Raw genomic sequence first — 13719 nt, 5'->3', positions numbered from 1 at the left:
AATCTGTTTTCCAGATTTGTGAAAAAGTCCTAGTGTCTCCAGGAACTCTGGGTGGATGTAGAGAATGGGAGACACTGGACTCTGCCACTAACAGAATCTACTTTTATTTTAATCCTTCGTGTCTTCTCAAAATCCTTCTCAACTTGAAACTGGGAAAACCTACAATTTAAATTATTTATTTCCAAGAAAGTTGACTTTAGAAACAAATAGTTCCAGTTCCCATGAATGCAGACTTAAGAAACAAATAGCTCTATTCTTTCCAAGGGTTATGGCTGGAGGATAAAAAAAACTTTGTCTTCTAGGTAGAAGGAGGGAATAAAGACTTCATCTTCTTCTATCATGAGGCTACAAGGACATTTTAAAATTAGATTTTTTCATCTATCCCTTAGAGTAGAGTGGACACTCAGACACTCAGATCTAGTCCTGGACTCTGAATGTATTATCTGTGACATGAAAGCTTCCAGAACAGTTGCTCTGTCTGCTTTTAAGGGTTCATGTGTTTAGACTGACATAATATAGAGTGACAAAAGGCATTGATCTCTCATACAGGGTGGGTTGAAATGGTTTCAGTATCTGGCTTCCCTCCCTAAGAACTAACACTGCATGTAGAACTGCAGAAACAGGAAACACTATCCCCAAAACAGGGCTCTGGGAGTTCTCCACCAGTATGCAAATCATTTAACACCAAACAGTTGCTTTCACAGTCACACCGTCATAGTGCCCAGAGTAATCATTTCCGTTCCCACCATTGGGTGGGTGTGAGAGCTGGGCTCGTTTTAAAACATATGACTAATGAGCATGTATCCGGATGGTGCATCTGGTATTGATAAGACTGATCTGAAATGATGGCAATGCAACTGAGACCTGGGAATGCAGCTTATGGGTAACTGACTGAGCCTTTGTAGCTTTCTGCTAGTGGGAGGTGGTGGTGGGAAGGAAAGGTTTTCGGTGTCTCCTATTTCATTTGGAATATTTTCTTTTCTTGAGAGCATTTAGTTGAAAGATTTCCAGGCAAGTTACTTAACAACTCAGTTTGTCTTGGAAAACTGAATCCTTCAGTTGTCTGGAAAATACAAGTAAAGTAACACTCAAATAGCTTTGGGTAGAACAAGCCTGTGGTCATTCCACAGGTGGAAGTGAAGTGGTTACTTTACCCACTTGCCCTTTGTCTTGATTTCACTAAGGAAGTAGTACATGAGCACAAGGAAGAGTGACTCCTAGATTAAAAAAAAAAAAGAATAAAGAATTACATTCATGGAAAGAAATATAAACTCAATTATCCACTTTAAAAATTAAGAATAGGAAACATAGGACCCTACTTGATAAATGCAGCCTACAATAAAAATGCACTTTGATTTTCTATTATATGTTAATTAACAGAGATGGGGAGAAAGTATTAAAAGTAATAAAAGGAGAAGAGAGAGCTAGAAAATGAGAATGGGAAAGCAAGAAAAAAAAGCAATAAATTATACTCACCACCAAATACTCATCATCATGAATGATTACTTAATTTACATTTTGCTTCTTTTGCTTTTCATTTCCTTTTTAAGCTAATTCCTTTTTTTTTAACCAGTTAACTTAGAGACCAAAACTTGAACAAAATCAACTTTTTGTAGTAATAATTACTACACCTTCTTCACCTATATTGTTTATTTGATTTAAACCTATGTGACTTTTTAGTCTTTATTCTGATTTATAGAATTACTTGGAGACTTGCTAGAAAGGGGCTATAACCTACAGTATATCCCTCTGTTATGGTTTTCCATTTACTGCCATAACAACATAACACAATCTAAGTAGATTAAACAACAGAAATTATCTTATAGTTCTGAAGGCCAGAAGTCCAACACAGAAGTCTAAAATCCTGGTGCCTGGAATAAAATCAGGGTGTTGGCAGGTCTGTGTTTCTTTCTGAAGGCTCTAGGAAAAAATCTGTTTCCTTGACTATTTTGCCTGCTAGAGGTCACCTACATTTCTTGGGTTGTAGCTCCTACTTCTACCTTCAAAGCCAGCAAATATCGCATTTCGCTGACCCTTCTTTCATAGTTACATCTGTCTCTTAAACACAGCAAAAAGAGATCCTCTGATTTTAAGGACTCATGTGATTAGATTGGGCTCACCTGAATAATCCAGGCTAATCTCTCCTTCTCAAGGCCAGTTGATTAACAACGTTAATTGCTTCTGCAATCCTCATTTCCATTGCCATGCAACATAACATATTCAAAGTTTCCAGGATTAGGATATGGAATTTTGGGGGGATGCGATGGGCCATTGTTATGGGTAGGCCATTATTATGCCTTCCACAATATCCCTCTTCCTAGACTAATTAGATAATTTACCCATTAGGTCTACCAGAACGTCTACTGTGCCTACAAGGATTTGTCTATGAAGAGTGTTGAATAAGGACGTTGCAGCCTTATAAATGATTCATTATTATTTTATGGAGAACTCACTTCTCCCAGCCAAAATTTCATATGTATTTTTAAAGATTGTTCTCAGAATTTTTGGTATACTTAAGCCATAGTAAATATGTTGTATATCTAAGTGTTTCTTAGTGTTTGTCATCGAATAATTTTTTGAATTAATCTCTTTGTGTTTAGATAGAGGCAAGAAGAGGGAAGATTCATTATGAAGAGGTAGATTTAGTCTGAATTTCTGACTTTGGGCTCCGGATTGTAGAGCATCACTTTGTTGAGAGGAAAAGGTTTCTAAAAGCTTATTGTTATCATTTAAATATAAAATGATTCTTTCTAGATAAAAAATGTTAATATTAGTGATTTTGTTGACATTGTCCCTGGTTCAAAATGTACTTCAAATTTTTAATTCTTTTGTTTCTGGTAATACCAAACATAATGATGTAAATGGAAATGATCTTGCCTTCTGTCTCCTTCCCTAGCTTCTTATCCTACACCATATCCATCCCTATCCTAGAGAACCAGGTCTGGTAGCTATGAAGAAGCCAGCCCTTTTTATTAAAACTCTGAGATACTGCTTGGTTTTGCTTTCTACCTCCACCTTAATACCCACCAAGAGTCTTCTACTCTACACAATAGAAATTAGATACAGTCATTGCTTTATAGCAACACTTCAGTCAACAATAGACCACAGATATAACGGTGGTCCCTTAAGATTAAAATACTGTATTTTGACTGTACATCTTTGTTTACATATTAGATGCACAAATGCCATTGTGTTACAGTTGCCTACAGTATTCAGTACAATAACATACCGAAAGGTTTGTAGCCTAGCAGTAATAGGCTATACCATGTATCTACACGTGTAATAGGCTATACCATCTAGGTTTGTGTAAGTACACTCTATGATGTTCACACAAGGATGAAATAAACTAATGATGTGTTTCACAGAACATATCCCTATTGTTAAGTGACATATGACTGTATAACAGAGAGGGCAATTAATTCTATCCAAGGACTGACGTCAATATTTATCTTTAGCTCAGCCACTATGAAGAGCATAATTATTCTTTCCACTCCTTGCACATTACAATCTGGTCTTACAGCACTGGGAAATGAACTCCACTCCTCTGTCCTAGTAAATGGCCCATGTTAGAGACATATTCCTAGAGTGCTGCTTGACTGTGACCAAAGTATTAACAAAGAGGTGAAAACAGGTGATTTTTTAAAATGTAAGAATTCTTGCATGACAACTTTTGAAAGTATTGATGCTTTGTAACCAGATTTTTGAAAAGGTTGGACAAAGAAGAGTGTGCTCAAGAAATAACTTAATATTTCTCTGATTGCTATTTTTAAGTCCAGCTCTCTTTCCTATTAATGAATATTATCTTGAATGAATTCCATAGTTTTTCATTCAAGGGGGCCAAAGTCAAGAAACATAGTGACCGTCATAGCTCAAAGAGCACATGGTCACTCCAGAGTCTAGTAAGGCAATGGCCACTTTTGAATTTTTGAATTGTCATATGAAATTGTACATCAGAATGTCACTTCACGTAATTAAAAGGTTCTTGCCTCTCTCGGCTCTAGTCAGACTTTTACCAACCAACAAAAGGGAAGAAGCACATATGATCTGTTTGTTTACTCTCCATTTTTTTTTTCCCGTTTGTGGTTGGCAGGTGCAGAAGATAACAGATTGGGGGAAATAAAAAGTTTTAATTATATTGTCCAAATACTGGCATTTTCTCTTTCAGGTATTTTGGTTGTTTATTTTGGCATCTTCTCACTGTGATCTTTCCAGATGGGGCCTCTTACAACAGCCTCCCCCCATCCTCCCACAGCTCTTGCTTTCTGGGGAACACCTTTGGACTAATAGTCAGTCAGTATGGATGTATACTGAATATTTTATTGTTTACTGGAGTCCATCTTTTTTTTTTTTTGAGTTGGAGTCTCACTCTGTCACCCAGACTGGAGTGCAGAGGCCTCTCCCGGTGACTGCAACCTCGACCTGCTGGGCTCCGGTGATTCTTCTGCCTCAGCCTTCCAAGTAGCTGGAACTACAGGCGCGCGCTACCACACCCGGCTAATTTTTTATTTTTATTTTTGGATTTATTGTAGAGGTGAGGTTTCACCAAGTTGTCCAGGTGGTCTCGAACCCGCGGGCTCAGGCAATCCACTCACCTCAGCCTCCCAAAGCACGGGATTACAGGCTGAGCCACCGAGCCCAGCTTGGAGTCCATCTTAATTGTTTGGTGCTGCTCTCTTACTAGTTGTATTTTAAATATCACCTTTCTCTTTAACTTTTCTTCTTCAGGGGACAACACTCTGCATCACACAGTCATCATGAGAGATCTCCTCTCCAGAAGATTCAAGCCCAAATATCTTCCATGGGACCCATTTAGTGTATAGGAATACACTGGCATCCTTGGGCTGTAACACAGTCAAGCTTACCAGCAGACTTCTCATGTGAAAGCCAGGCATCATTCTCCATCATGCCCCTCTCCCCCTCTCCAAATCCAGGAAATTGATGTCAGGTTTCTCCAGGAACTTTTTACTTCACCTTTCTATGGCCATAGGACAACATCAAAGATATCAAAGCTCCTCCTCAGAGTGGATAAGTGAAGGAGGAGGAAATATACATTATTCTCTGTTCTTTGGAATTTCTGTGAAAACAATCTCAGCATTTCAAGAAGATGCTCCCTTCTTAAAGCATCTCTAGCCCTCACCCATATGCATGAGAGGGTCACCAGCCACTAAACCTGTCTGACCATATCTTGGCAAGTTCCATAAGAGCATATAAGGCACCACTGTTTAGAAATTTTGGATATCTATTAGCCATAAGTTCTTAGCTTTGGAGCCTTAACCAAAACTCTGAGTAGACAATAGGAAAAGTCCAAATGATCACTGTCACACCAAAAGAAACCTCAGTAGTCATACCCAGGCAATGCAGACAAACATATACTTCAAACTGAACACCCCCTTCCCCATTTGTTGACTCAATATTCATTATTAAATTTAAGTCTCATAGTTTATCAGGTTCTGCAGACTATTCACTTTGAGCAGGAAGGTGCTGTATTTTATTTTTGCTAAAAAAATAGAGAATCTTGATTTTCAAAAATGCAATCAATGAACGTATAGGTTGGAAGGCAGCACAAATAAAGTGTGGGCAAAAATGCCAAAAATAGGTGGACAACATAATAATCATAATGTTGAAGGTTTAGGAAATATGCTATGAAAATTTGGAAGAGAGAAATTATTTTCAGCTTCGAGGATCAGTGGAGGTGTTACAAAAGAAGTAGTGTTTCATTCAAGAAGATGGAGAGTACTGGATGAACTAAAGTAGGGGCTTTTAATCTGAAAATCAGCAGCAAGCATTAGTGAAAGTGGATTTATTAATAAAATACTAATATTTTTCAAGGACTTGCTATGTGGTAGGCTCTGTTATTTATATGTATGATATTTAATTTTCTCAATAAGCTTATGAAAAATGTGTCATTATTATCTCCATTTACTGCTGAGAAAAGGGAGATGTAGATGAAATCAACTTGACCAGGGTCACACAGCTAGTAAATGAGGCTAGGATCTGAGACCAGGCTTTTCTGACTTTAAAGCTCATAGGGTATAATCTTTCTTTAGGAAGATTTAAGGCAAATATACAAAAACTAAGACATGAGTTCGTAAATTAGGAAGAATACTGTCAAATGAAGACCATATGGCTATGTGTAAATTTCACAGTGTTTACTGCAGCTTATCCCTTGATCCTTTCAGGGTAATGCTTACCCCTGCTTCTTGGCCTCTGTTCCTGTAGTTCTTACACCTTAGATATTATCCCCTGTGTTTCCTGCTCAGTCAAATCCTGTATCTCCTTCAAATCCCACTCTAAGACTGGCAACTACAAAAGCCCCAGCTCTAGTACACCCAGAGGTACAGGCTTCTCTCTTACCACCCATTGAAATTTCAGAACATATCACTGAGTAGTAGATGACATATTTTTTCTTATTTCTTATTTATCTTTCAGAAAAACTGTAAATTCTTGGAAGATAAGACTATGTTTTATATTCTTTTTATATTTCTGACAGTACCTAGTAGACCTGTTGATTGATTATACAATTTGGGATCATTTTTTAGAGTAGAATTAATTGCTGGTATATAAGGTTCTATAAGAGTGATTTGACCTTCCACTTTTCAAAACTTGTGTCACAGAAAAACTACAGGGCTGAGAAACTTCTTGTGAATTTTAAATGCACCAGAGTAAAAAGAAATGGAGAGGAGGCTTGTACTGCTGACGATTCATTACAGATACCTCCACAAGGGAGAATGTTGGGTTGATGAAAGCCAAAGCAACAGCAGGGAGAATCCAAAGACTCATAAGATCAGTCTGCACAGAGGAGTGTAAGAAACACGAAGAGCCGTTGTTTCTGTCTGTGTTTCCCTTCTTAGCAAATGAGCCAAGGGAATATGTAGTTTAAGAGCTTCCCTTCTGTTCTCCAGTTTTTGTGACACTCCAGCAAATGCAAAGCATTGTACATGCATGAATTTCTTAGTTGAACAGGAAGGACTTGGGAGGCAATGACAAATGCTTCACAGTACCACCCTGGCATCTGAGATGGTTTTCTGAGAGAGAACATGAGCTCCTACTTAGTGGATTCTCAGAGGACATCTGTGGGAGGAGCTTTCCATAGCAAATATGTACACTCTCACCATCCCCGCATCACAAATGCCATGAGATGGCATAAAATCTGGTGCAAAGTAAGAATAATTCAGGGATAGTTAAGGAAGTCATAGGAAAATCCATGATCACACACCTTGTTCAGAATACTGAAGGAAAAGTTTATAAATCATGTGTTATTCTCAGGAAATCACAGGAATTAATGCAACAGAAGGAAACTCAGGAAAGCAGCTAGCTGTCTGGGGAAAAACAAAGACAGTATTACATTTATGAGCAAGTAAGGAGTAGCTTTTGGGAATTGCTCATCTGAAAAATATGGCAGTGTTGGGCTTTAGAAAAAAATGACAATCCAAAATGCTTCCATCTTCAAACAGCAGTAGAAACCTGGATATGGCTTTATTGAGAGTTTCTCCACACCCAAATGAGATCATAGTTGCACGTCTTTATAGCTAAAGAGCCATGGATGCTTATCTTCTTGGATGATATATTTAGATTTTGTTCAGCACGTGCTTGGTGAAGTAATACTTGCCAAATTAATTCAAGCTGGCTTGGATAAGAGCTTAGTCATGTGGATCTCAAACTGGATGAAACTGATTAATAATAAATGTCAAGATTTTAAAATAATGAGTGAAATGCAAGAAATGCAGAAGAGAAGGCAAACTTTTTTTTTTTTTTTTAATTGGCGTCTCACTCCTTCGCCCAGACTGGAGTGCAGTGACAAGCACACTTACAGCCACCCCAGCATCGACCTGGTGGGCTCCAGCGATCCTTCTACCACAGCCTTCTGAGTAGCTGGAACTACAGACGTGTGCTACCACCCCTGGCTAGTTTTTGATTTATTGTAGAGATGAGGTCTCGCCAAGTTGCCTGGGCTGGTCTGTAACCCACAGGCTCAGGCAATCCACTCACCTCGGCCTCCCAAAGTGCTGAGATTACAGACTGAGCCACCGAACTTGGCCGAGAAGGCAAACTTTTGACACAATTTTTCTCCTTTCAGAGCAGTATCTGTTTACTCCATCCTTGCTAAGGAGGGGGAAATGCTGCCAGGTATGAGTATAGAAGGGTTATTATATTATAAGCTTATCTTGCCCCTTTGGATGTGTAAGAATTATGCAATTTTTAGGTGTCTTAGTTTCCTGGGTTCTGGGGCTGTCTTTCCACACTGTCTAGTGCAATGTGAGTTTCTAGGGTGGGATCTTGCTGAATTCCCAATGTCCCAGAACTTCCCAAGGCCTCCACCGTGCTCTGGAGATGGTCTTCTTCAAGGCTACGATAAGGCTCAGCCTACTACAGTACGTACACTAGGACCCTACAATGAATAGCCCTCTCTCCAGTCTTGGCTTCTGCTTAGTTCTTCCTTCATTTTCCTCTAATTTTGGTCATGCTGGTGTATCTCCTGAGCCTACTGCTTCAAGCACAACAATTTCGTTCATGATTTAATGAATTAATTCAATAAATATTGTTTTTTTCACATGTAGGGGAGACAAAGACAAATGAGACAAGAAACTTACAGTCTAGAGGAGTAAGAGTATAATTATCATACAGGGAGACACAAACTATGTTCAAGGTATGCACAATATACCATAAAGATTCAGAGGAGTGGAAGTATCCCCAGTCAGAAATGGAGATAAAAGGGTCAGGATGGCTTTTTGGAGGGAATAATGCATGAAATGAGTTCTGAGGAAGAGTAGGACAGGGCATTCTATTCAGTCATTCATCAATTACCTATTTAGCACCTACTAAACACCTGGAGTTTGACTCATTGCTGAGGAAATATCAATAAACAAGAACAAATGTAATAGATCCCACTCAGACATGCAAACAAATAAACAAACTAAAAAGAAATTTCTTTAAATTCTGAGATCAGTTTATTCTTGCTCTGAAACACCCTGTTCTCTACTGACAGTGGTGGAAGGTGGAGAATACGCTTGCCATTTAAAGTTGCCATTAATCAGTAATGGAAAACTGCCAGGGGAGGGTATACCTCATTGACAAGGATACCTGCATAAAGAACATTTGTATACCTAACACTGAATTGTACCCCACATCTTTAAAATAACAAATAAGGTTACCATTTATTTCAGTTCAAAACAGTCTCATATTCAATCTCTTCTGGGTACTTGGCCAGCCTTTTAGAACTTTTCTTCACCCCCACCCGTACTCGTTCCTTTCTTGCCATGAAGCATCAGAGCACAGGAAGAGTTTGTTTAAGCTCCTGAAGTGTCTGTAGTGAGTAAGTCTGGTCTAAAAAGGTGTGCTTCTTTATTGGCTCCTGTTGACTTTAGTTTGTGTTACCTGGTTTCTGGGAATTGCTTTCTGTTATCACATTGTCTACTGTGGATACATGTAGTATTTGATCTTGGCACATGGGTGGTGATCATGGTTCAGGAAAAGAGTATTTCCTCCTGCATTACCTCAGTTCTCACTGAAGCTGGGCATCCTCTGAGGCCCATTATAACTCCTCTGGATCGTGACTCCTTTATATCATGATTCCTGAACTCCCTATGTGGATACTTCATATTCTGGAAAATCTAAGTTCCTTCTACTTACCCTGGAATCCAAGGGAAACTTGAGGGCATCATTTTCCTTTCTCCTCAGTTGTGTCACCTTTCTGTGGTTATCAATAATAAGTAAGGTTCGGACTCTCTAATCTTGGCTTTCTTCTCAACACATCTGAAATTTGTCTTCTTGACTCACTTTCCTTGGCTGAATGTTTCAGGAATCACCTTCATCCTAGATTTATCTCTTTCAAACTGGCTTTTTCCTTGAATAACAAGAGTTCTCTATTTCTTCTATGACAAGTGAAAGCTTGCTTTATATCATATCCTGAATATTCTTTATTTCTGGCTTGAGGCAAAATTCTACATTAGAATTCTAAGCTTTGTTCTTGGTACATAAATGGACACTTCTAAAAATCAGAAACCTCTTTTCACTGTGAATAAAGCCTGGTTTTAAAGATTATTATGTCATTCTAGATGTACCAATGGAACAGAATAGAGAATTCAGAAATAAACCCAAATACCTACAACCAACTGATCTTTTGGAAAAACAGATAAAAACATACACTGGAGAAAGGATATCCTATTCAATAAATGGTGCTGAGCAAATTGGATAGCTACATGCAGAAAAACAAAATTTGACACCTGTATAAAAAATTAACTCAATTTGGATTAAATACTTAATGTCAGATCTGAAACCATAAAAATCCCGGAGAAAGCTTAAAAAAAAACTCTTTGGAACATTGGCATAGGAAAAGAATTTATGGGTAAGACCCCAAAAGCAAATGCAACAGAGCCAAAAATAAACAAGTGAGACTTAATTAAACTGAAAGACTTCTGCACAGCAAAACAAATAATCAACAGAGTAAATATGTAATCTACAGAATGGGGGAAGATATTTGCAAACTATACATGTGACAAAGGACTAATTCTGGACTTTATAGATCCAGAATCTATAAAGAACTCAAACAAATCAGCAGTAAATAAGCAAATAACCCCATTTAAAAATGGGCAAATGACATGAACAGACATCTCTCAAAAGAAGATACACAAATGACTAACAAACATATGAAGAAACAAAAAGAAGAAAAATAATGAAATAATGATTTTTTTTTTTTTTGAGTTGGAGTTTCCCTCTGTCACCCAAACTGGAGTGCAGTAGCCGCTCCCAGCCACCGTAGCCTCGACCTGCTGGGCTCCGGCGATCCTTCTGCCTCAGCCTTCCGAGTAGCCGGAATTACAGGCATGTGCTACCATGTCCGGCTGATTTTTTGATTTATTGTAGAGATGAGGTCTTGCTGCCCAGGCGGGTCTCGAACCTGCGGGCTCAGGCAATCCACTCACTTCAGCCTCCCAAAGGCGCAAGATTACAGGCTGAGCCACCGAGCCCGGCTGAAATAATGATTTTGTAATAACTTGGTTGGAGTTGGAGAATATCATCTTAAGGGAAATAATGCATGAAAGAGAAAAAATAAACATGTTCTTACCTAAAATGGGAGCTACACTAAGGATCTGCAAAGGCGTGTAGAATGGTGTAATGGGCTTTGGAGACTCAGAAGGAAGAAAGTGGTTGGGGAATGATGACAAAGCAACTATCGGATATAATGTACACAAGTAGGGGTGGTGGGTACACTTAAAGCCCAGACTTTGTTTTGCCACTACACAATGCATCCATGTAACCAAAAACAATTTGCACTTCTTAAAACTACTGAAAATTTTTAAAAAAGAAAAAAAATAATAAATTATTATGTCACTCTGGCCTCAGAAACTTAGAGGAAAAATATCTGATCATTTTTTAAAATTCGTAGCATTTTTACTTTATTAATTCTAGTCATTTCCCAAGTATTACATGCCTCAGAATTAATGGAGGAGAGTTTTCATATTAAAAAAAGAACAAGAGGCAAGGTGCAATGATTCATACCTGTAATCCCAGCATTTGGGGAAACTGAGGCAGGAGGATTACTTGATCTCAGGAGTTCAAGACCAGCCAAGGCAATGTAGTGAAATCTTGTTTCTACAAAAGAAAAGAAAAAATCACAAAATTTATTGGATGTGATGGTGCGCACCTGTTGTCCCAGTTACTCAGAAGGTTGAGGTAGAAGGATTGCCTGAGCCCAAGAGTCATATTAGAACAAGAGAGCATACTAATATACGTTGTAAAATATTTCCCCCCAGCCCTAATAAGTGACTGTATTGTATCTGCTTTTATTGGACTTATATTTAATCTAGGGAGAGTAAACATAGAAGATGATTCCTGATAATGGTACATAATAATTCATGTAATAGAAAAAGCAACTTCACAGAGGATGACTTAGTGTGGTATTGGAATGAGGTTTCTTTTAGACTGCATTTTGTGTTATTGTTGGGCATGCTGGTCTTTATATATTTAATACTGCATAGTTATTGCTTTATAAAGTTATTATTGCTATTTTTCTACACAGTTACTTTTCCTGTGCTTGTTATTGATTCCTGCATTTTAGTGTTTCCATCTGGGATTATTTTCCTTATGCCTAAAGAATTCCCTTTGGTATTACTTTTGGACTTGGTCTGATGGTGATGAATTCTTTTGGTTTTTGTTTGTCTAAAAAGTTTTCATGTCATTATCATGCATCATGTGGGGGAAGGGAATTTTCTTTGGGTACAGAATATCAGATTGTCAGCTATTTTCTTTCAGCAGTTTAAATATGTCATTCCATTGTCTTCTGTTTTCCATAATTTGGCTAAGAAATCAGTGTAATTTCTCACAGTAACTGTATTTTAGAAATGTATTATTTTATGTCTCCAGCTTCTTAAAAAAATTTTTTTGGCTGGGCATGGTGGCTCATGCTTATAATCCCAGTATTTTGGGAGGCTGAGATGAGAGGATTGCCTGAGCATGGGTTAGAGACCAACCTAGGCAACTTGGCGAGACCTCATCTCTGCAATAATAATAAAAAAAAAATTAGCCAGGTGTGGTCATACACACCTGTAGTTCCAGCTACTTGGAAGGCTGAGGTGCCTGAACCCAGCAGGTTGAGGCTGTGGTGGTCATGAGCAACATGCCACTGCCCTCCAGTCTGGGTGACAGAGTGAGACTCTGACTCAAAAAAAAAATTTTTTTTTTGGTCTTTGGTATTCAGAAGCTTGATAAATACTTGAGTTGTTTCCTCCTTTTGGCTGTTGTGAATCATTCTTTCCACATTAGATGGTGTTGACACCAAATGGTTATGTTTGAATTTGGATTAAATACATCCTATTTTTATGTAAGAAAGTGCTCCCCCAAATTTTATTGTGGTTTTTTAAAATTGTGATTAAATTAAATATAGCTTAAAATTTACCACTTAGCCATTTTTAAGTGTACACTTCTGTGGTATTAAGAACATTCATACAGTTGTGCAAACATCACCACTATTTATCTTCCCCAACTGAAACTCTGTACCCATTAAATGCTAAAGTCCCATTTTCATCACATCTCAGCCTTGAAAACCACCATTCTGCTCTCTGTCTTTATGAATTTGAAAAGTTCTGGTACTTCATATTAGTGAAATAACATTTGTCCTTTTGTTGCTAGCTTATTTCACTTAGCACATTGTTTTCAAGGTTCATTCATGTAGTAGTATGGGTCAGAATTTGCTTCTTTCTTAAGGCTGAATAATATTCCATTGTATGCAGATATCACATTTTGTTTATCATTCACTTGTCAGACAGACACTTGGGTTGCTTCTACCTTTGATTATTGTGAATAATGCTGCGATAAATATGGGTGTGCAAATATCTCTTCAAGACCCTGATTTTATTTCTTTTAGTTATAAACCTAGATTGTTGGATCGTATGGTAGTTCTATTTTTAACTTTTCAAAAAGCTTCCATAACATTTACCATAGCAGCTGCACCATTTTACATTTCCAGCAACAGTGCATGAGGGTTCCGATTTTTCCACATCCTTGTCAAAACTTGTCATTTTCTGTTATATTTTTATTCATTAATTTTTTTTTTTTGAGTTGGAATCTCACCCTGTTGCCCAGACTGGAGTGCAGTGGCCGCTCCAGCCACCACAGTCTCGACCTGCTGGGCTCTGGCAATCCTTCCGCCTCAGCCTTCCAAGTAGTTGGGACTACAGGCGTGCACTACCACGCCCAGCTAATTTTTTATTTACTGTAGAG

This window comes from Carlito syrichta, unplaced genomic scaffold (assembly GCF_000164805.1).
Source record: "Carlito syrichta isolate Samal-C Ts95f unplaced genomic scaffold, Tarsius_syrichta-2.0.1 Scaffold309472, whole genome shotgun sequence".
Lineage (NCBI taxonomy): Eukaryota > Metazoa > Chordata > Mammalia > Primates > Tarsiidae > Carlito > Carlito syrichta.
The sequence above is the reverse complement of the archived record's forward strand: the minus strand, read 5'-3'. Positions refer to the sequence as shown.